The sequence below is a fragment of the Oncorhynchus mykiss genome, unplaced genomic scaffold (assembly GCF_013265735.2).
Source record: "Oncorhynchus mykiss isolate Arlee unplaced genomic scaffold, USDA_OmykA_1.1 un_scaffold_292, whole genome shotgun sequence".
Lineage (NCBI taxonomy): Eukaryota > Metazoa > Chordata > Actinopteri > Salmoniformes > Salmonidae > Oncorhynchus > Oncorhynchus mykiss.
In genome coordinates, this window is record NW_023493743.1 from 90,131 (window position 1) to 114,514 (window position 24,384).

Consider the following 24,384-nt stretch of genomic DNA (forward strand, 5'->3'; position numbering starts at 1 on the left):
AAGTAGAAATATGAACAACGCTCTAAAATCACCACAGAGACCAGAACAACTATGCACGATACTGACTTGCACTTTCAATAGTCATTTGTTTTTCATAAATTAAAAAGTCCAGTCATTGATTTAACCTCAATATGGCCTTCAATGGGAAAGAGTAGTAAATCGCCATTGAATGAGCGCTAAACTGGCATCAGAATATGGCCATTCTGATATAAATGATAAAATTCCTCAGATAAGACTGAAAAAGTGTCTGGAAATATCAGCAACCATCAGGGTAAGAGTGACAACAGGTCCACATGGGGGAAATCCTTACAAATGGCTTAATGGGTCATTTCAACGCAATTGTGTTATTATTTATTTTTAGGGTTTAACAAGGCAGCTCACCTGTGACTTGACATTAGATGCGGCGACTTCGATTACCCTGCAGACTATATTTTTGTTCTTCCCGCCAATACAATCCACTGACAACGTCCGACGAGTTCTGCGTTCCGAGATTATTTTTGTTATTTGCCAGTTTGGGGGCCGCCTGTGAAATTGCGCAATTCTTGCAATTCTCTTTCAGCCTCTCATCAACTAGCTGTTTTTGCAGAATATTAAAAATACGATAGTTATTCACTACTCATATTAACTAGGTGTCATTTACGTTACCTTAAGTCATTTATTTTTCAACTGGATTTTACAAAGGTGCATGACATGCAGGCGCTAAAAAGTTGTCAGGAGGGGGTTTCAAACCATGCCTATAGGGGAATCTGCGACCTGAATGACTTAATGGTTATTTTCAATGCAATCAAGTTTTTTCTTTTTCTTTTAGGGTTTAACAAGGTTTCTCACCTGTTACCTGCGGCTTGACTTTAGATGTGGCCAGTTCGATTACCCTGCAGACTATAAGAGTGTCTTCAGAATATGGCCAATTTGACATGAATTTAAAAATGCCTCAGATAGGACCAAAAAAGTGTCTGGAGCTTCCCGTCAGGGTAAGAGTGACAACAGGTTTCCACATGTCAAAATAGGGGAAATCTTAGCAAATGGCTTAATGGTTATTCATGAGAATCGTGTTGTTGTATTGTTGAGTGTATCATGGGATCTCACCTGAAATCTGTGGCTTGACTACAAACCTGTAACCTATGCTACTGTGGCCTATAGAGCTAGAAGGCTGGATAACCAGGTGTGTAAAGGTGTGAAGTGGGACAGATGGCCTGCAGTCCTATCCCAAATGGACAACTAATCCCTATGTACTTGCGGAGATCTGAGAGGATGCGATTGGTATAAGAAACACGACTAAACTTCAACCTCCGGAGGGGTCAAAAAAAAGCATTTTCATTGTCGGCAGGATTTGAACCTGCACAGGAAGATCTTAATGGATATCTAGTCCATCGCCTTAACCACTCGGCCACGACAACGTTGACAGAAGAAAACAGGCTTGTTAGGAGTGAATGGGCCAACAGGCATAGCCTACAGAAAGTGAAATTTAACAACTGAAAGATAATGCAGTAACTCATTATAATGCAATAACACAAAATGTTCCCCTCATTCATTTGTTATTAAGTCCAGCTGTTTTCTTATTTAACCTTGATCTTTGCTCAGCTCCAGAAGGTCTGCATTTGAGAGTGTTTATTATGAATTGTTATTTCACTGTGTGAAGTTGTTATTTCATCATTCTTATTATTACTGCTGAGCAGCATGGCTCCTGAGAGGCACTAAAAAACTGTCAGAAGTGGGATTTGAACACACGCCTCCATGGGAGACTGCGACCTGAACGCAGCGCCTTAGACCGCTCGGCCATCCTGACTACAGCACAGTAACTGGGTATCGGGTTAAAGTGTATGCGGTAAAAGTAGAAATATGAACAACGCTCTAAAATCACCACAGAGACCAGAACAACTATGCACGATACTGACTTGCACTTTCAATAGTCATTTGTTTTTATAAATTAAAAAGTCCAGTCATTGATTTAACCTCAATATGGCCTTCAATGGGAAAGAGTAGTAAATCGCCATTGAATGAGCGCTAAACTGGCATCAGAATATGGCCATTCTGATATAAATGATAAAATTCCTCAGATAAGACTAAAAAAGTGTCTGGAAATATCAGCAACCATCAGGGTAAGAGTGACAACAGGTCCACATGGGGGAAATCCTTACAAATGGCTTAATGGGTCATTTCAACGCAATCGTGTTATTATTTATTTTTAGGGTTTAACAAGGCAGCTCACCTGTGACTTGACATTAGATGCGGCGACTTCGATTACCCTGCAGACGATATTTTTGTTCTTCCCGCCAATACAATCCACTGACAACGACCGACGAGTTCTGCGTTCCGAGATTATTTTTGTTATTTGCCTGTTTGGGGCCCGCCTGTGAAATTGCGCAATTCTTGCAATTCTCTTTCAGCCTCTCATCAACTAGCTGTTTTTGCAGAATATTAAAAATACGATAGTTATTCACTACTCATATTAACTAGGTGTCATTTACGTTACCTTAAGTCATTTATTTTTCAACTGGATTTTACAAAGGTGCATGACATGCAGGCGCTAAAAAGTTGTCAGGAGGGGGTTTCAAACCATGCCTATAGGGGAATCTGCGACCTGAATGACTTAATGGTTATTTTCAATGCAATCAAGTTTTTTCTTTTTCTTTTAGGGTTTAACAAGGTTTCTCACCTGTTACCTGCGGCTTGACTTTAGATGTGGCCAGTTCGATTACCCTGCAGACTATAAGAGTGTCTTCAGAATATGGCCAATTTGACATGAATTTAAAAATGCCTCAGATAGGACCAAAAAAGTGTCTGGAGCTTCCCGTCAGGGTAAGAGTGACAACAGGTTTCCACATGTCAAAATAAGGGAAATCTTAGCAAATGGCTTAATGGTTATTCATGAGAATCGTGTTGTTGTATTGTTGAGTGTATCATGGGATCTCACCTGAAATCTGTGGCTTGACTACAAACCTGTAACCTATGCTACTGTGGCCTATAGAGCTAGAAGGCTGGATAACCAGGTGTGTAAAGGTGTGAAGTGGGACAGATGGCCTGCAGTCCTATCCCAAATGGACAACTAATCCCTATGTACTTGCGGAGATCTGAGAGGATGCGATTGGTATAAGAAACACGACTAAACTTCAACCTCCGGAGGGGTCAAAAAAAAGCATTTTCATTGTCGGCAGGATTTGAACCTGCACAGGAAGATCTTAATGGATATCTAGTCCATCGCCTTAACCACTCGGCCACGACAACGTTGACAGAAGAAAACAGGCTTGTTAGGAGTGAATGGGCCAACAGGCATAGCCTACAGAAAGTGAAATTTAACAACTGAAAGATAATGCAGTAACTCATTATAATGCAATAACACAAAATGTTCCCCTCATTCATTTGTTATTAAGTCCAGCTGTTTTCTTATTTAACCTTGATCTTTGCTCAGCTCCAGAAGGTCTGCATTTGAGAGTGTTTATTATGAATTGTTATTTCACTGTGTGAAGTTGTTATTTCATCATTCTTATTATTACTGCTGAGCAGCATGGCTCCTGAGAGGCACTAAAAAACTGTCAGAAGTGGGATTTGAACACACGCCTCCATGGGAGACTGCGACCTGAACGCAGCGCCTTAGACCGCTCGGCCATCCTGACTACAGCACAGTAACTGGGTATCGGGTTAAAGTGTATGCGGTAAAAGTAGAAATATGAACAACGCTCTAAAATCACCACAGAGACCAGAACAACTATGCACGATACTGACTTGCACTTTCAATAGTCATTTGTTTTTATAAATTAAAAAGTCCAGTCATTGATTTAACCTCAATATGGCCTTCAATGGGAAAGAGTAGTAAATCGCCATTGAATGAGCGCTAAACTGGCATCAGAATATGGCCATTCTGATATAAATGATAAAATTCCTCAGATAAGACTAAAAAAGTGTCTGGAAATATCAGCAACCATCAGGGTAAGAGTGACAACAGGTCCACATGGGGGAAATCCTTACAAATGGCTTAATGGGTCATTTCAACGCAATCGTGTTATTATTTATTTTTAGGGTTTAACAAGGCAGCTCACCTGTGACTTGACATTAGATGCGGCGACTTCGATTACCCTGCAGACGATATTTTTGTTCTTCCCGCCAATACAATCCACTGACAACGACCGACGAGTTCTGCGTTCCGAGATTATTTTTGTTATTTGCCTGTTTGGGGCCCGCCTGTGAAATTGCGCGATTCTTGCAATTCTCTTTCAGCCTCTCATCAACTAGCTGTTTTTGCAGAATATTAAAAATACGATAGTTGTTCACTACTCATATTAACTAGGTGTCATTTACGTTACCTTAAGTCATTTATTTTTCAACTGGATTTTACAAAGGTGCATGACATGCAGGCGCTAAAAAGTTGTCAGGAGGGGGTTTCAAACCATGCCTATAGGGGAGTCTGCGACCTGAATGACTTAATGGTTATTTTCAATGCAATCGAGTTTTTCTTTTTCTTTTAGGGTTTAACAAGGTTTCTCACCTGTTACCTGTGGCTTGACTTTAGATGTGGCCAGTTCGATAACCCTGCAGACTATAAGAGTGTCTTCAGAATATGGCCAATTTGACATGAATTTAAAAATGCCTCAGATAGGACCAAAAAAGTGTCTGGAGCTTCCCGTCAGGGTAAGAGTGACAACAGGTTTCCACATGTCAAAATGGGGGAAATCTTAGCAAATGGCTTAATGGTTATTCATGAGAATCGTGTTGTTGTATTGTTGAGTGTATCATGGGATCTCACCTGAAATCTGTGGCTTGACTACAAACCTGTAACCTATGCTACTGTGGCCTATAGAGCTAGAAGGCTGGATAACCAGGTGTGTAAAGGTGTGAAGTGGGATAGATGGCCTGCAGTCCTATCCCAAATGGACAACTAATCCCTATGTACTTGCGGAGATCTGAGAGGATGCGATTGGTATAAGAAACACGACTAAACTTCAACCTCCGGAGTGGTCAAAAAAATGCGTTTTCATTGTCGGCAGGATTTGAACCTACGCAGGAAGATCCTAATGCATTTCTAGTCCATCACCTTAACCACTCGGCCACTGACAACATTGACAGAAAAAAACAGGCTTGTTAGGAGTGAATGGGCCAACAGGCATAGCCTACAGAAAGTGAAATTTAACAACTGAAAGATAATGCAGTAACTCATTATAATGCAATAACACAAAATGTTCCCCTCATTCATTTGTTATTAAGTCCAGCTGTTTTCTTATTTAACCTTGATCTTTGCTCAGCTCCAGAAGGTCTGCATTTGAGAGTGTTTATTATGAATTGTTATTTCACTGTGTGAAGTTGTTATTTCATCATTCTTATTATTACTGCTGAGCAGCATGACTCCTGAGAGGCACTAAAAAACTGTCAGAAGTGGGATTTGAACCCACGCCTCCATGGGAGACTGCGACCTGAACGCAGCGCCTTAGACCGCTCGGCCATCCTGACTACAGCACAGTAACTGGGTATCGGGTTAAAGTGTATGCGGTAAAAGTAGAAATATGAACAACGCTCTAAAATCACCACAGAGACCAGAACAACTATGCACGATACTGACTTGCACTTTCAATAGTCATTTGTTTTTCATAAATTAAAAAGTCCAGTCATTGATTTAACCTCAATATGGCCTTCAATGGGAAAGAGTAGTAAATCGCCATTGAATGAGCGCTAAACTGGCATCAGAATATGGCCATTCTGATATAAATGATAAAATTCCTCAGATAAGACTGAAAAAGTGTCTGGAAATATCAGCAACCATCAGGGTAAGAGTGACAACAGGTCCACATGGGGGAAATCCTTACAAATGGCTTAATGGGTCATTTCAACGCAATTGTGTTATTATTTATTTTTAGGGTTTAACAAGGCAGCTCACCTGTGACTTGACATTAGATGCGGCGACTTCGATTACCCTGCAGACTATATTTTTGTTCTTCCCGCCAATACAATCCACTGACAACGTCCGACGAGTTCTGCGTTCCGAGATTATTTTTGTTATTTGCCAGTTTGGGGGCCGCCTGTGAAATTGCGCAATTCTTGCAATTCTCTTTCAGCCTCTCATCAACTAGCTGTTTTTGCAGAATATTAAAAATACGATAGTTATTCACTACTCATATTAACTAGGTGTCATTTACGTTACCTTAAGTCATTTATTTTTCAACTGGATTTTACAAAGGTGCATGACATGCAGGCGCTAAAAAGTTGTCAGGAGGGGGTTTCAAACCATGCCTATAGGGGAATCTGCGACCTGAATGACTTAATGGTTATTTTCAATGCAATCAAGTTTTTTCTTTTTCTTTTAGGGTTTAACAAGGTTTCTCACCTGTTACCTGCGGCTTGACTTTAGATGTGGCCAGTTCGATTACCCTGCAGACTATAAGAGTGTCTTCAGAATATGGCCAATTTGACATGAATTTAAAAATGCCTCAGATAGGACCAAAAAAGTGTCTGGAGCTTCCCGTCAGGGTAAGAGTGACAACAGGTTTCCACATGTCAAAATAAGGGAAATCTTAGCAAATGGCTTAATGGTTATTCATGAGAATCGTGTTGTTGTATTGTTGAGTGTATCATGGGATCTCACCTGAAATCTGTGGCTTGACTACAAACCTGTAACCTATGCTACTGTGGCCTATAGAGCTAGAAGGCTGGATAACCAGGTGTGTAAAGGTGTGAAGTGGGACAGATGGCCTGCAGTCCTATCCCAAATGGACAACTAATCCCTATGTACTTGCGGAGATCTGAGAGGATGCGATTGGTATAAGAAACACGACTAAACTTCAACCTCCGGAGGGGTCAAAAAAAAGCATTTTCATTGTCGGCAGGATTTGAACCTGCGCAGGAAGATCTTAATGGATATCTAGTCCATCGCCTTAACCACTCGGCCACGACAACGTTGACAGAAGAAAACAGGCTTGTTAGGAGTGAATGGGCCAACAGGCATAGCCTACAGAAAGTGAAATTTAACAACTGAAAGATAATGCAGTAACTCATTATAATGCAATAACACAAAATGTTCCCCTCATTCATTTGTTATTAAGTCCAGCTGTTTTCTTATTTAACCTTGATCTTTGCTCAGCTCCAGAAGGTCTGCATTTGAGAGTGTTTATTATGAATTGTTATTTCACTGTGTGAAGTTGTTATTTCATCATTCTTATTATTACTGCTGAGCAGCATGGCTCCTGAGAGGCACTAAAAAACTGTCAGAAGTGGGATTTGAACACACGCCTCCATGGGAGACTGCGACCTGAACGCAGCGCCTTAGACCGCTCGGCCATCCTGACTACAGCACAGTAACTGGGTATCGGGTTAAAGTGTATGCGGTAAAAGTAGAAATATGAACAACGCTCTAAAATCACCACAGAGACCAGAACAACTATGCACGATACTGACTTGCACTTTCAATAGTCATTTGTTTTTATAAATTAAAAAGTCCAGTCATTGATTTAACCTCAATATGGCCTTCAATGGGAAAGAGTAGTAAATCGCCATTGAATGAGCGCTAAACTGGCATCAGAATATGGCCATTCTGATATAAATGATAAAATTCCTCAGATAAGACTAAAAAAGTGTCTGGAAATATCAGCAACCATCAGGGTAAGAGTGACAACAGGTCCACATGGGGGAAATCCTTACAAATGGCTTAATGGGTCATTTCAACGCAATCGTGTTATTATTTATTTTTAGGGTTTAACAAGGCAGCTCACCTGTGACTTGACATTAGATGCGGCGACTTCGATTACCCTGCAGACGATATTTTTGTTCTTCCCGCCAATACAATCCACTGACAACGACCGACGAGTTCTGCGTTCCGAGATTATTTTTGTTATTTGCCTGTTTGGGGCCCGCCTGTGAAATTGCGCGATTCTTGCAATTCTCTTTCAGCCTCTCATCAACTAGCTGTTTTTGCAGAATATTAAAAATACGATAGTTGTTCACTACTCATATTAACTAGGTGTCATTTACGTTACCTTAAGTCATTTATTTTTCAACTGGATTTTACAAAGGTGCATGACATGCAGGCGCTAAAAAGTTGTCAGGAGGGGGTTTCAAACCATGCCTATAGGGGAGTCTGCGACCTGAATGACTTAATGGTTATTTTCAATGCAATCGAGTTTTTTCTTTTTCTTTTAGGGTTTAACAAGGTTTCTCACCTGTTACCTGTGGCTTGACTTTAGATGTGGCCAGTTCGATAACCCTGCAGACTATAAGAGTGTCTTCAGAATATGGCCAATTTGACATGAATTTAAAAATGCCTCAGATAGGACCAAAAAAGTGTCTGGAGCTTCCCGTCAGGGTAAGAGTGACAACAGGTTTCCACATGTCAAAATGGGGGAAATCTTAGCAAATGGCTTAATGGTTATTCATGAGAATCGTGTTGTTGTATTGTTGAGTGTATCATGGGATCTCACCTGAAATCTGTGGCTTGACTACAAACCTGTAACCTATGCTACTGTGGCCTATAGAGCTAGAAGGCTGGATAACCAGGTGTGTAAAGGTGTGAAGTGGGATAGATGGCCTGCAGTCCTATCCCAAATGGACAACTAATCCCTATGTACTTGCGGAGATCTGAGAGGATGCGATTGGTATAAGAAACACGACTAAACTTCAACCTCCGGAGTGGTCAAAAAAATGCGTTTTCATTGTCGGCAGGATTTGAACCTACGCAGGAAGATCCTAATGCATTTCTAGTCCATCACCTTAACCACTCGGCCACGACAACATTGACAGAAAAAAACAGGCTTGTTAGGAGTGAATGGGCCAACAGGCATAGCCTACAGAAAGTGAAATTTAACAACTGAAAGATAATGCAGTAACTCATTATAATGCAATAACACAAAATGTTCCCCTCATTCATTTGTTATTAAGTCCAGCTGTTTTCTTATTTAACCTTGATCTTTGCTCAGCTCCAGAAGGTCTGCATTTGAGAGTGTTTATTATGAATTGTTATTTCACTGTGTGAAGTTGTTATTTCATCATTCTTATTATTACTGCTGAGCAGCATGACTCCTGAGAGGCACTAAAAAACTGTCAGAAGTGGGATTTGAACCCACGCCTCCATGGGAGACTGCGACCTGAACGCAGCGCCTTAGACCGCTCGGCCATCCTGACTACAGCACAGTAACTGGGTATCGGGTTAAAGTGTATGCGGTAAAAGTAGAAATATGAACAACGCTCTAAAATCACCACAGAGACCAGAACAACTATGCACGATACTGACTTGCACTTTCAATAGTCATTTGTTTTTCATAAATTAAAAAGTCCAGTCATTGATTTAACCTCAATATGGCCTTCAATGGGAAAGAGTAGTAAATCGCCATTGAATGAGCGCTAAACTGGCATCAGAATATGGCCATTCTGATATAAATGATAAAATTCATCAGATAAGACTGAAAAAGTGTCTGGAAATATCAGCAACCATCAGGGTAAGAGTGACAACAGGTCCACATGGGGGAAATCCTTACAAATGGCTTAATGGGTCATTTCAACGCAATTGTGTTATTATTTATTTTTAGGGTTTAACAAGGCAGCTCACCTGTGACTTGACATTAGATGCGGCGACTTCGATTACCCTGCAGACTATATTTTTGTTCTTCCCGCCAATACAATCCACTGACAACGTCCGACGAGTTCTGCGTTCCGAGATTATTTTTGTTATTTGCCAGTTTGGGGGCCGCCTGTGAAATTGCGCAATTCTTGCAATTCTCTTTCAGCCTCTCATCAACTAGCTGTTTTTGCAGAATATTAAAAATACGATAGTTATTCACTACTCATATTAACTAGGTGTCATTTACGTTACCTTAAGTCATTTATTTTTCAACTGGATTTTACAAAGGTGCATGACATGCAGGCGCTAAAAAGTTGTCAGGAGGGGGTTTCAAACCATGCCTATAGGGGAGTCTGCGACCTGAATGACTTAATGGTTATTTTCAATGCAATCAAGTTTTTTCTTTTTCTTTTAGGGTTTAACAAGGTTTCTCACCTGTTACCTGCGGCTTGACTTTAGATGTGGCCAGTTCGATTACCCTGCAGACTATAAGAGTGTCTTCAGAATATGGCCAATTTGACATGAATTTAAAAATGCCTCAGATAGGACCAAAAAAGTGTCTGGAGCTTCCCGTCAGGGTAAGAGTGACAACAGGTTTCCACATGTCAAAATAAGGGAAATCTTAGCAAATGGCTTAATGGTTATTCATGAGAATCGTGTTGTTGTATTGTTGAGTGTATCATGGGATCTCACCTGAAATCTGTGGCTTGACTACAAACCTGTAACCTATGCTACTGTGGCCTATAGAGCTAGAAGGCTGGATAACCAGGTGTGTAAAGGTGTGAAGTGGGACAGATGGCCTGCAGTCCTATCCCAAATGGACAACTAATCCCTATGTACTTGCGGAGATCTGAGAGGATGCGATTGGTATAAGAAACACGACTAAACTTCAACCTCCGGAGTGGTCAAAAAAATGCATTTTCATTGTCGGCAGGATTTGAACCTACGCAGGAAGATCCTAATGCATTTCTAGTCCATCGCCTTAACCACTCGGCCACGACAACATTGACAGAAAAAAACAGGCTTGTTAGGAGTGAATGGGCCAACAGGCATAGCCTACAGAAAGTGAAATTTAACAACTGAAAGATAATGCAGTAACTCATTATAATGCAATAACACAAAATGTTCCCCTCATTCATTTGTTATTAAGTCCAGCTGTTTTCTTATTTAACCTTGATCTTTGCACAGCTCCAGAAGGTCTGCATTTGAGAGTGTTTATTATGAATTGTTATTTCACTGTGTGAAGTTGTTATTTCATCATTCTTATTATTACTGCTGAGCAGCATGACTCCTGAGAGGCACTAAAAAACTGTCAGAAGTGGGATTTGAACCCACGCCTCCATGGGAGACTGCGACCTGAACACAGCGCCTTAGACCGCTCGGCCATCCTGACTACAGCACAGTAACTCGGTATCGGGTTAAAGTGTATGCGGTAAAAGTAGAAATATGAACAACGCTCTAAAATCACCACAGAGACCAGAACAACTATGCACGATACTGACTTGCACTTTCAATAGTCATTTGTTTTTCATAAATTAAAAAGTCCAGTCATTGATTTAACCTCAATATGGCCTTCAATGGGAAAGAGTAGTAAATCGCCATTGAATGAGCGCTAAACTGGCATCAGAATATGGCCATTCTGATATAAATGATAAAATTCCTCAGATAAGACTGAAAAAGTGTCTGGAAATATCAGCAACCATCAGGGTAAGAGTGACAACAGGTCCACATGGGGGAAATCCTTACAAATGGCTTAATGGGTCATTTCAACGCAATTGTGTTATTATTTATTTTTAGGGTTTAACAAGGCAGCTCACCTGTGACTTGACATTAGATGCGGCGACTTCGATTACCCTGCAGACGATATTTTTGTTCTTCCCGCCAATACAATCCACTGACAACGTCCGACGAGTTCTGCGTTCCGAGATTATTTTTGTTATTTGCCAGTTTGGGGGCCGCCTGTGAAATTGCGCAATTCTTGCAATTCTCTTTCAGCCTCTCATCAACTAGCTGTTTTTGCAGAATATTAAAAATACGATAGTTATTCACTACTCATATTAACTAGGTGTCATTTACGTTACCTTAAGTCATTTATTTTTCAACTGGATTTTACAAAGGTGCATGACATGCAGGCGCTAAAAAGTTGTCAGGAGGGGGTTTCAAACCATGCCTATAGGGGAGTCTGCGACCTGAATGACTTAATGGTTATTTTCAATGCGATCAAGTTTTTTCTTTTTCTTTTAGGGTTTAACAAGGTTTCTCACCTGTTACCTGCGGCTTGACTTTAGATGTGGCCAGTTCGATTACCCTGCAGACTATAAGAGTGTCTTCAGAATATGGCCAATTTGACATGAATTTAAAAATGCCTCAGATAGGACCAAAAAAGTGTCTGGAGCTTCCCGTCAGGGTAAGAGTGACAACAGGTTTCCACATGTCAAAATAAGGGAAATCTTAGCAAATGGCTTAATGGTTATTCATGAGAATCGTGTTGTTGTATTGTTGAGTGTATCATGGGATCTCACCTGAAATCTGTGGCTTGACTACAAACCTGTAACCTATGCTACTGTGGCCTATAGAGCTAGAAGGCTGGATAACCAGGTGTGTAAAGGTGTGAAGTGGGACAGATGGCCTGCAGTCCTATCCCAAATGGACAACTAATCCCTATGTACTTGCGGAGATCTGAGAGGATGCGATTGGTATAAGAAACACGACTAAACTTCAACCTCCGGAGGGGTCAAAAAAAAGCATTTTCATTGTCGGCAGGATTTGAACCTGCGCAGGAAGATCTTAATGGATATCTAGTCCATCGCCTTAACCACTCGGCCACGACAACGTTGACAGAAGAAAACAGGCTTGTTAGGAGTGAATGGGCCAACAGGCATAGCCTACAGAAAGTGAAATTTAACAACTGAAAGATAATGCAGTAACTCATTATAATGCAATAACACAAAATGTTCCCCTCATTCATTTGTTATTAAGTCCAGCTGTTTTCTTATTTAACCTTGATCTTTGCTCAGCTCCAGAAGGTCTGCATTTGAGAGTGTTTATTATGAATTGTTATTTCACTGTGTGAAGTTGTTATTTCATCATTCTTATTATTACTGCTGAGCAGCATGGCTCCTGAGAGGCACTAAAAAACTGTCAGAAGTGGGATTTGAACACACGCCTCCATGGGAGACTGCGACCTGAACGCAGCGCCTTAGACCGCTCGGCCATCCTGACTACAGCACAGTAACTGGGTATCGGGTTAAAGTGTATGCGGTAAAAGTAGAAATATGAACAACGCTCTAAAATCACCACAGAGACCAGAACAACTATGCACGATACTGACTTGCACTTTCAATAGTCATTTGTTTTTATAAATTAAAAAGTCCAGTCATTGATTTAACCTCAATATGGCCTTCAATGGGAAAGAGTAGTAAATCGCCATTGAATGAGCGCTAAACTGGCATCAGAATATGGCCATTCTGATATAAATGATAAAATTCCTCAGATAAGACTGAAAAAGTGTCTGGAAATATCAGCAACCATCAGGGTAAGAGTGACAACAGGTTCACATGGGGAAATCCTTACAAATGGCTTAAAGGGTCATTTCAAAGCAATCGTGTTATTATTTATTTTTAGGGTTTAACAAGGCAGCTCACCTGTGACTTGACATGAGATGCGGCGACTTCGATTACCCTGCAGACGATATTTTTGTTCTTCCCGCCAATACAATCCACTGACAACGACCGACGAGTTCTGCGTTCCGAGATTATTTTTGTTATTTGCCTGTTTGGGGCCCGCCTGTGAAATTGCGCGATTCTTGCAATTCTCTTTCAGCCTCTCATCAACTAGCTGTTTTTGCAGAATATTAAAAATACGATAGTTATTCACTACTCATATTAACTAGGTGTCATTTACGTTACCTTAAGTCATTTATTTTTCAACTGGATTTTACAAAGGTGCATGACATGCAGGCACTAAAAAATTGTCAGGAGGGGGTTTCAAACCATGCCTATAGGGGAGTCTGCGACCTGAATGACTTAATGGTTATTTTCAATGCAATCAAGTTTTTTCTTTTTCTTTTAGGGTTTAACAAGGTTTCTCACCTGTTACCTGTGGCTTGACTTTAGATGTGACCAGTTCAATTACCCTGCAGACTATAAGAGTGTCTTCAGAATATGGCCAATTTGACATGAATTTAAAAATGCCTCAGATAGGACCAAAAAAGTGTCTGGAGCTTCCCGTCAGGGTAAGAGTGACAACAGGTTTCCACATGTCAAAATGGGGGAAATCTTAGCAAATGGCTTAATGGTTATTCATGAGAATCGTGTTGTTGTATTGTTGAGTGTATTATGGGATCTCACCTGAAATATGTGGCTTGACTACAAACCTGTAACCTATGCTACTGTGGCCTATAGAGCTAGAAGGCTGGATAACCAGGTGTGTAAAGGTGTGAAGTGGGATAGATGGCCTGCGGTCCTATCCCAAATGGACAACTAATCCCTATGTACTTGCGGAGATCTGAGAGGATGCGATTGGTATAAGAAACACGACTAAACTTCAACCTCCGGAGGGGTCAAAAAAATGCATTTTCGTTGTCGGCAGGATTTGAACCTGCGCAGGAAGATCCTATTGGATTTCTAGTCCATTGCCTTAACCACTCGGCCACGACAACATTGACAGAAGAAAACATTCTTGTTAGGAGTGAATGGGCCAACAGGCATAGCCTACAGAAAGTGAAATTTAACAACTGAAAGATAATACAGTAACTCATTATAATGCAATAACATAAAATGTTCCCCTCATTCATTTGTTATTAAGTCCAGCTGTTTTCTTATTTAACCTTGATCTTTGCTCAGCTCCAGAAGGTCTGCATTTGAGAGTGTTTATTATGAATTGTTATTTCACTGTGTGAAGTTGTTATTTCATCATTCTTATTATTACTGCTGAGCAGCATGACTCCTGAGAGGCACTAAAAAACTGTCAGAAGTGGGATTTGAACCCACGCCTCCATGGGAGACTGCGACCTGAACGCAGCGCCTTAGACAGCTCAGCCATCCTGACTACAGCACAGTAACTGGGTATCGGGTTAAAGTGTATGCGGTAAAAGTAGAAATATGAACAACGCTCTAAAATCACCACAGAGACCAGAACAACTATGCACGATACTGACTTGCACTTTCAATAGTCATTTGTTTTTATAAATTAAAAAGTCCAGTCATTGATTTAACCTCAATATGGCCTTCAATGGGAAAGAGTAGTAAATCGTCATTGAATGAGCGCTAAACTGGCATCAGAATATGGCCATTCTGATATAAATGATAAAATTCCTCAGATAAGACTGAAAAAGTGTCTGGAAATATCAGCAACCATCAGGGTAAGAGTGACAACAGGTCCACATGTTCCCCTCATTCAATCCTTACAAATGGCTTAATGAGTCATTTCAACGCAATCGTGTTATTATTTATTTTTAGGGTTTAACAAGGCAGCTCACCTGTGACTTGACATTAGATGCGGCGACTTTGATTACCCTGCAGACGATATTTTTGTTCTTCCCGCCAATACAATCCACTGACAACGACCGACGAGTTCTGCGTTCCGAGATTATTTTTGTTATTTGCCTGTTTGGGGCCCGCCTGTGAAATTGCGCGATTCTTGCAATTCTATTTCAGCCTCTCATCAACTAGCTGTTTTTGCAGAATATTAAAAATACGATAGTTATTCACTACTCATATTAACTAGGTGTCATTTACGTTACCTTAAGTCATTTATTTTTCAACTGGATTTTACAAAGGTGCATGACATGCAGGCGCTAAAAAATTGTCAGGAGGGGGTTTCAAACCATGCCTATAGGGGAGTCTGCGACCTGAATGACTTAATGGTTATTTTCAATGCAATCAAGTTTTTTCTTTTTCTTTTAGGGTTTAACAAGGTTTCTCACCTGTTACCTGTGGCTTGACTTTAGATGTGGCCAGTTCGATTACCCTGCAGCCTAAGAGTGTCTTCAGAATATGGCCAATTTGACATGAATTTAAAAATGCCTCAGATAGGACCAAAAAAGTGTCTGGAGCTTCCCGTCAGGGTAAGAGTGACAACAGGTTTCCACATGTCAAAATGGGGGAAATCTTAGCAAATGGCTTCATGGTTATTCATGAGAATCGTGTTGTTGTATTGTTGAGTGTATCATGGGATCTCACCTGAAATCTGTGGCTTGACTACAAACCTGTAACCTATGCTACTGTGGCCTATAGAGCTAGAAGGCTGGATAACCAGGTGTGTAAAGGTGTGAAGTGGGACAGATGGCCTTCAGTCCTATCCCAAATGGACAACTAATCCCTATGTACTTGCGGAGATCTGAGAGGATGCGATTGGTATAAGAAACATGACTAAACTTCAACCTCCGGAGGGGTCAAAAAAATGCATTTTCGTTGTCGGCAGGATTTGAACCTGCACAGGAAGATCCTAATGGATTTCTAGTCCATCGCCTTAACCACTCGGCCACGACAACATTGACAGAAGAAAACAAGCTTGTTAGGAGTGAATGGGCCAACAGGCATAGCCTACAGAAAGTGAAATTTAACAACTGAAAGATAATGCAGTAACTCATTATAATGCAATAACACAAAATGTTCCCCTCATTCATTTGTGATTAAGTCCAGCTGTTTTCTTATTTAACCTTGATCTTTGCTCAGCTCCAGAAGGTCTGCATTTGAGAGTGTTTATTATGAATTGTTATTTCACTGTGTGAAGTTGTTATTTCATCATTCTTATTATTACTGCTGAGCAGCATGACTCCTGAGAGGCACTAAAAAACTGTCAGAAGTGGGATTTGAACCCACGCCTCCATGGGAGACTGCGACCTGAACGCAGCGCCTTAGACCACTCGGCCATCCTGACTACAGCACAGTAACTGGGTATCGGGTTAAAGTGTATGCGGTAAAAGTAGAAATATGAACAACGCTCTAAAATCACCAGAGAGACCAGAACAACTATGCACGATACTGACTTGCACTTTCAATAGTCATTTGTTTTTATAAATTAAAAAGTCCAGTCATTGATTTAACCTCAATATGGCCTTCAATGGGAAAGAGTAGTAAATCGTCATTGAATGAGCGCTAAACTGGCATCAGAATATGGCCATTCTGATATAAATGATAAAATTCCTCAGATAAGACTGAAAAAGTGTCTGGAAATATCAGCAACCATCAGGGTAAGAGTGACAACAGGTCCACATGGGGGAAATCCTTACAAATGGCTTAATGAGTCATTTCAACGCAATCGTGTTATTATTTATTTTTAGGGTTTAACAAGGCAGCTCACCTCTGACTTGACATTAGATGCGGCGACTTTGATTACCCTGCAGACAATATTTTTGTTCTTCCCGCCAATACAATCCACTAACAACGACCGACGAGTTCTGCTTTCCTAGATTATTTTTGTTATTTGCCTGTTTGGGTCCCGCCTGTGAAATTGCGCGATTCTTGCAATTCTCTTTCAGCCTCTCATCAACTAGCTGTTTTTGCAGAATATTACAAATACGATAGTTATTCACTACTCATATTAACTAGGTGTCATTTACGTTACCTTAAGTCATTTATTTTTCAACTGGATTTTACAAAGGTGCATGACATGCAGGCGCTAAAAAGTTGTCAGGAGGGGGTTTCAAACCATGCCTATAGGGGAGTCTGCGACCTGAATGACTTAATGGTTATTTTCAATGCAATTGAGTTTTTTCTTTTTCTTTTAGGGTTTAACAAGGTTTCTCACCTGTTACCTGTGGCTTGACTTTAGATGTGGCCAGTTCGATTACCCTGCAGACTATAAGAGTGTCTTCAGAATATGGCCAATTTGACATCAATTTAAAAATGCCTCAGATTGGACCAAAAATGTGTCTGGAGCTTCCCGTCAGGGTAAGAGTGACAACAGGTTTCCACATGTCAAAATGGGGGAAATCTTAGCAAATGGCTTCATGGTTATTCATGAGAATCGTGTTGTTGTATTGTTGAGTGTATCATGGGATCTCACCTGAAATCTGTGGCTTGACTACAAACCTGTAACCTATGCTACTGTGGCCTATAGAGCTAGAAGGCTGGATAACCAGGTGTGTAAAGGTGTGAAGTGGGACAGATGGCCTGCAGTCCTATCCCAAATGGACAACTAATCCCTATGTACTTGCGGAGATCTGAGAGGATGCGATTGGTATAAGAAACACGACTAAACTTCAACCTCCGGAGGGGTCAAAAAAAATGCATTTTCGTTGTCGGCAGGATTTGAACCTGCGCAGGAAGATCCTTATGGATTTCTAGTCCATTGCCTTAACCACTCGGCCACGACAACGTTGACAGAAGAAAACAAGCTTGTTAGGAGTGAATGGGCCAACAGGCATAGCCTACAGAAAGTGAAATTTAACAACTGAAAGATAATGCAGTAACTCATTATAATGCAATAACACAAAATGTTCCCCTCATTCATTTGTTATTAAGTCCAGCTGTTTTCTTATTTAACCTTGATCTTTGCTCAGCTCCAGAAGGTCTGCATTTGAGAGTGTTTATTATGAATTGTTATTTCACTGTGTGAAGTTGTTATTTCATCATTCTTATTATTACTGCTGAGCAGCATGACTCCTGAGAGGCACTAAAAAACTGTCAGAAGTGGGATTTGAACCCACGCCTCCATGGGAGACTGCGACCTGAACGCAGCGCCTTAGACCACTCGGCCATCCTGACTACAGCACAGTAACTGGGTATCGGGTTAAAGTGTATGCGGTAAAAGTAGAAATATGAACAACGCTCTAAAATCACCACAGAGACCAGAACAACTATGCACGATACTGACTTGCACTTTCAATAGTCATTTGTTTTTATAAATTAAAAAGTCCAGTCATTGATTTAACCTCAATATGGCCTTCAATGGGAAAGAGTAGTAAATCGTCATTGAATGAGCGCTAAACTGGCATCAGAATATGGCCATTCTGATATAAATGATAAAATTCCTCAGATAAGACTGAAAAAGTGTCTGGAAATATCAGCAACCATCAGGGTAAGAGTGACAACAGGTCCACATGGGGGAAATCCTTACAAATGGCTTAATGAGTCATTTCAACGCAATCGTGTTATTATTTATTTTTAGGGTTTAACAAGGCAGCTCACCTCTGACTTGACATTAGATGCGGCGACTTTGATTACCCTGCAGACAATATTTTTGTTCTTCCCGCCAATACAATCCACTAACAACGACCGACGAGTTCTGCTTTCCTAGATTATTTTTGTTATTTGCCTGTTTGGGTCCCGCCTGTGAAATTGCGCGATTCTTGCAATTCTCTTTCAGCCTCTCATCAACTAGCTGTTTTTGCAGAATATTACAAATACGATAGTTATTCACTACTCATATTAACTAGGTGTCATTTACGTTACCTTAAGTCATTTATTTTTCAACTGGATTTTACAAAGGTGCATGACATGCAGGCGCTAAAAAGTTGTCAGGAGGGGGTTTCAAACCATGCCTATAGGGGAGTCTGCGACCTGAATGACTTAATGGTTATTTTCAATGCAATTGAGTTTTTTCTTTTTCTTTTAGGGTTTAACAAGGTTTCTCACCTGTTACCTGTGGCTTGACTTTAGATGTGGCCAGTTCGATTACCCTGCAGACTATAAGAGTGTCTTCAGAATATGGCCAATTTGACATCAATTTAAAAATGCCTCAGATTGGACCAAAAATGTGTCTGGAGCTTCCCGTCAGGGTAAGAGTGACAACAGGTTTCCACATGTCAAAATGGGGGAAATCTTAGCAAATGGCTTCATGGTTATTCATGAGAATCGTGTTGTTGTATTGTTGAGTGTATCATGGGATCTCACCTGAAATCTGTGGCTTGACTACAAACCTGTAACCTATGCTACTGTGGCCTATAGAGCTAGAAGGCTGGATAACCAGGTGTGTAAAGGTGTGAAGTGGGACAGATGGCCTGCAGTCCTATCCCAAATGGACAACTAATCCCTATGTACTTGCGGAGATCTGAGAGGATGCGATTGGTATAAGAAACACGACTAAACTTCAACCTCCGGAGGGGTCAAAAAAAATGCATTTTCGTTGTCGGCAGGATTTGAACCTGCGCAGGAAGATCCTTATGGATTTCTAGTCCATTGCCTTAACCACTCGGCCACGACAACGTTGACAGAAGAAAACAAGCTTGTTAGGAGTGAATGGGCCAACAGGCATAGCCTACAGAAAGTGAAATTTAACAACTGAAAGATAATGCAGTAACTCATTATAATGCAATAACACAAAATGTTCCCCTCATTCATTTGTTATTAAGTCCAGCTGTTTTCTTATTTAACCTTGATCTTTGCTCAGCTCCAGAAGGTCTGCATTTGAGAGTGTTTATTATGAATTGTTATTTCACTGTGTGAAGTTGTTATTTCATCATTCTTATTATTACTGCTGAGCAGCATGACTCCTGAGAGGCACTAAAAAACTGTCAGAAGTGGGATTTGAACCCACGCCTCCATGGGAGACTGCGACCTGAACGCAGCGCCTTAGACCGCTCGGCCATCCTGACTACAGCACAGTAACTGGGTATCGGGTTAAAGTGTATGCGGTAAAAGTAGAAATATGAACAACGCTCTAAAATCACCACAGAGACCAGAACAACTATGCACGATACTGACTTGCACTTTCAATAGTCATTTGTTTTTATAAATTAAAAAGTCCAGTCATTGATTTAACCTCAATATGGCCTTCAATGGGAAAGAGTAGTAAATCGTCATTGAATGAGCGCTAAACTGGCATCAGAATATGGCCATTCTGATATAAATGATAAAATTCCTCAGATAAGACTGAAAAAGTGTCTGGAAATATCAGCAACCATCAGGGTAAGAGTGACAACAGGTCCACATGGGGGAAATCCTTACAAATGGCTTAATGAGTCATTTCAACGCAATCGTGTTATTATTTATTTTTAGGGTTTAACAAGGCAGCTCACCTGTGACTTGACATTAGATGCGGCGACTTTGATTACCCTGCAGACAATATTTTTGTTCTTCCCGCCAATACAATCCACTAACAACGACCGACGAGTTCTGCGTTCCTAGATTATTTTTGTTATTTGCCTGTTTGGGTCCCGCCTGTGAAATTGCGCGATTCTTGCAATTCTCTTTCAGCCTCTCATCAACTAGCTGTTTTTGCAGAATATTACAAATACGATAGTTATTCACTACTCATATTAACTAGGTGTCATTTACGTTACCTTAAGTCATTTATTTTTCTACTGGATTTTACAAAGGTGCATGACATGCAGGCGCTAAAAAGTTGTCAGGAGGGGGTTTCAAACCATGCCTATAGGGGAGTCTGCGACCTGAATGACTTAATGGTTATTTTCAATGCAATTGAGTTTTTTCTTTTTCTTTTAGGGTTTAACAAGGTTTCTCACCTGTTACCTGTGGCTTGACTTTAGATGTGGCCAGTTCGATTACCCTGCAGACTATAAGAGTGTCTTCAGAATATGGCCAATTTGACATCAATTTAAAAATGCCTCAGATTGGACCAAAAATGTGTCTGGAGCTTCCCGTCAGGGTAAGAGTGACAACAGGTTTCCAAATGTCAAAATGGGGGAAATCTTAGCAAATGGCTTCATGGTTATTCATGAGAATCGTGTTGTTGTATTGTTGAGTGTATCATGGGATCTCACCTGAAATCTGTGGCTTGACTACAAACCTGTAACCTATGCTACTGTGGCCTATAGAGCTAGAAGGCTGGATAACCAGGTGTGTAAAGGTGTGAAGTGGGACAGATGGCCTGCAGTCCTATCCCAAATGGACAACTAATCCCTATGTACTTGCGGAGATCTGAGAGGATGCGATTGGTATAAGAAACACGACTAAACTTCAACCTCCGGAGGGGTCAAAAAAAATGCATTTTCGTTGTCGGCAGGATTTGAACCTGCGCAGGAAGATCCTAATGGATTTCTAGTCCATCGCCTTAACCACTCGGCCACGACAACGTTGACAGACGAAAACAAGCTTGTTAGGAGTGAATGGGCCAACAGGCATAGCCTACAGAAAGTGAAATTTAACAACTGAAAGATAATGCAGTAACTCATTATAATGCAATAACACAAAATGTTCCCCTCATTCATTTGTTATTAAGTCCAGCTGTTTTCTTATTTAACCTTGATCTTTGCTCAGCTCCAGAAGGTCTGCATTTGAGAGTGTTTATTATGAATTGTTATTTCACTGTGTGAAGTTGTTATTTCATCATTCTTATTATTACTGCTGAGCAGCATGACTCCTGAGAGGCACTAAAAAACTGTCAGAAGTGGGATTTGAACCCACGCCTCCATGGGAGACTGCGACCTGAACGCAGCGCCTTAGACCGCTCGGCCATCCTGACTACAGCACAGTAACTGGGTATCGGGTTAAAGTGTATGCGTTAAAAGTAGAAATATGAACAACGCTCTAAAATCACCACAGAGACCAGAACAACTATGCACGATACTGACTTGCACTTTCAATAGTCATTTGTTTTTACAAATTAAAAAAGTCCAGTCATTGATTTAAAACCTGTTTAGGATATGGCAGACATATGCCCCCTTTGGAGAGATTGGGTACCCCTAGTAAACTGAAAAAAAAATCTGTCAACAATTGCTAATATATGCAAATAAAAATTATTATTATTATTATTGTATAGAAAACACTCTAAAGATTCTAAAACCGTTGGAATTATGTCTGTAAGTATAGCAGAACTCACAGGGCAGGCATTCTTCCAAACTAGTTTTTGTGGCCATGAAAGTTGGAGCAACTTTGACGTCATGGCCCCCACCCTTCCCAACCAGTTATGATTCTGGGGAGACTTTCTATCTCTTCCGCTAGATGTCCTCTTTCAGTAGAGCTTTGAATCGTTCAAATCCCGCGAGAATTGACCCTATGGGAGTGAAATTAGTGCGTGCCACGAGAAAATAGGCTGTGCGTAGGGGCGCGAATTGGTCCCAGCCATTCCTTTGTTCCAGCACTCAAGAGAGGGGCAGACGATGGCCGATTGAATTGAAGTTTGTTTTGTGTGTCTAAAACATCATAAAGCTTGCTTCTGCACTTAGTTTGACCTGTTTAGTCGACGTATAATATGTAATTTTGAAGTTTTGATGTGCAACTTTTCCGGACCAGAGGACGTTTTGGGTGCATTTCAGCTGATGTTATTAGCCTGTTAGATCTCTAGGGGCGCTATTTCATTTTTGGATAAAAAACATTCCCGTTTTAAGCGCAATATTTTGTCACGAAAAGATGCTCGACTATGCATATTCTTGACAGTTTTGGAAAGAAAACACTCTGAAGTTTCAGAATCTGCAAAGATTTTGTCTGTAAGTGCCCCAGAACTCATTCTACAGGCGAAACCAAGATGATGCATCAACCAGGAATTAGCAGAATTTCTGAAGCTCTGTTTTCCATTGTCTCCTTATATGGCTGTGATTGCGCAAGGAATGAGCCTACACTTTCTGTCGTTCGCCCAAGGTCTTAGCAGCATTGTGACGTATTTGTAGGCATATCATTGGAAGATTGACCATAAGAGACTACATTTTCCAAGTGTCCGCCTGGTGTCCTGCGTGGAATTCGGTGCGCAATTGCCAGCTGCTTGTACTTTACCATTTGATTCAGGGGAGAAAGCATGTGTCCAAGAACGATGTATCAATGAAGAGATATGTGAAAAACACCTTGATGATTGATTCTAAACAACGTTTGCCATGTTTTCAGTCGATATTATGGAGTTAATTTGGAAAAAAGTTTGCGTTTTGAGGACTGAATTTTCGTTTTTTTTTTGGTAGCCATATGTGATGTATAAAACGGAGCTATTTCTAATACACAAAGAATCTTTTTGGAAAAACTGAGCATCTGCTATCCAACTGAGAGTATCCTCATTGAAAACATCAGAAGTTCTTCAAAGGTAAATTATTTTATTTGAAGGCTTTTATGTTTTTGTTGAAATGTTGCGTGCTGGATGCTAACGCTAATGCTAACGCTAAATCCTTTGTTTGCTAGCTACTGTTACACAAATTATTGTTTTCCTATGGTTGAGAAGCATATTTTGAAAATCTGAGATGACAGTGTTGTTTACAAAAGGCTAAGCTTGCGAGATGGCATATTTATTTCATTTCATTTGCGATTTTCATGAATAGTTAACGTTGCGTTATGGTAATGAGCTTGAGGCTGTAGTCACGATACCGGATCCGGGTTTGGGAGATCAGAGAGGTTAACTAGGTGTCATTTACGTTACCTTAAGTCATTTATTTTTCAACTGGATTTTACAAAGGTGCATGACATGCAGGCGCTAAAAAGTTGTCAGGAGGGGGTTTCAAACCATGCCTATAGGGGAGTCTGCGACCTGAATGACTTAATGGTTATTTTCAATGCAATCGAGTTTTTCTTTTTCTTTTAGGGTTTAACAAGGTTTCTCACCTGTTACCTGTGGCTTGACTTTAGATGTGGCCAGTTCGATTACCCTGCAGACTATAAGAGTGTCTTCAGAATATGGCCAATTTGACATGAATTTAAAAATGCCTCAGATAGGGTCTGCATTTGAGAGTGTTTATTATGAATTGTTATTTCACTGTGTGAACTAAAAAACTGTCAGAAGTGGGATTTGAACCCATGCCTCCATGGGAGACTGCGACCTGAACGCAGCGCCTTAGACCGCTCGGCCATCCTGACTACAGCACAGTAACTGGGTATCGGGTTAAAGTGTATGCGTTAAAAGTAGAAATATGAACAACGCTCTAAAATCACCACAGAGACCAGAACAACTATGCACGATACTGACTTGCACTTTCAATAGTCATTTGTTTTTACAAATTAAAAAGTCCAGTCATTGATTTAAAACCT

The 24,384-nt window shown here is 40.6% G+C and overlaps 10 non-coding genes across 10 annotated transcripts; all 10 read right to left on the reverse strand.

The window, feature by feature from the left end:
• Positions 1-5,359: 5,359 nt before the first annotated feature.
• Positions 5,360-5,442, reverse strand: trnal-cag. The gene has a single exon. It is a non-coding gene; the product is annotated as a tRNA-Leu (tRNA).
• Positions 5,443-9,016: 3,574 nt separating this feature from the next.
• trnal-cag lies at positions 9,017-9,099 on the reverse strand. The gene has a single exon. It is a non-coding gene; the product is annotated as a tRNA-Leu (tRNA).
• A 6,847-nt stretch (positions 9,100-15,946) lies between these two features.
• Positions 15,947-16,028, reverse strand: trnas-aga. The gene has a single exon. It is a non-coding gene; the product is annotated as a tRNA-Ser (tRNA).
• A 306-nt stretch (positions 16,029-16,334) lies between these two features.
• Positions 16,335-16,417, reverse strand: trnal-cag. The gene has a single exon. It is a non-coding gene; the product is annotated as a tRNA-Leu (tRNA).
• Positions 16,418-17,775: 1,358 nt separating this feature from the next.
• trnas-aga lies at positions 17,776-17,857 on the reverse strand. Its single transcript has one exon. It is a non-coding gene; the product is annotated as a tRNA-Ser (tRNA).
• A 306-nt stretch (positions 17,858-18,163) lies between these two features.
• On the reverse strand, positions 18,164-18,246 carry trnal-cag. Its single transcript has one exon. It is a non-coding gene; the product is annotated as a tRNA-Leu (tRNA).
• A 1,358-nt stretch (positions 18,247-19,604) lies between these two features.
• trnas-aga lies at positions 19,605-19,686 on the reverse strand. Its single transcript has one exon. It is a non-coding gene; the product is annotated as a tRNA-Ser (tRNA).
• Positions 19,687-19,992: 306 nt separating this feature from the next.
• Positions 19,993-20,075, reverse strand: trnal-cag. Its single transcript has one exon. It is a non-coding gene; the product is annotated as a tRNA-Leu (tRNA).
• A 1,358-nt stretch (positions 20,076-21,433) lies between these two features.
• On the reverse strand, positions 21,434-21,515 carry trnas-aga. The gene has a single exon. It is a non-coding gene; the product is annotated as a tRNA-Ser (tRNA).
• Positions 21,516-21,821: 306 nt separating this feature from the next.
• trnal-cag lies at positions 21,822-21,904 on the reverse strand. Its single transcript has one exon. It is a non-coding gene; the product is annotated as a tRNA-Leu (tRNA).
• Between the last annotated feature and the right edge of the window lie 2,480 nt (positions 21,905-24,384).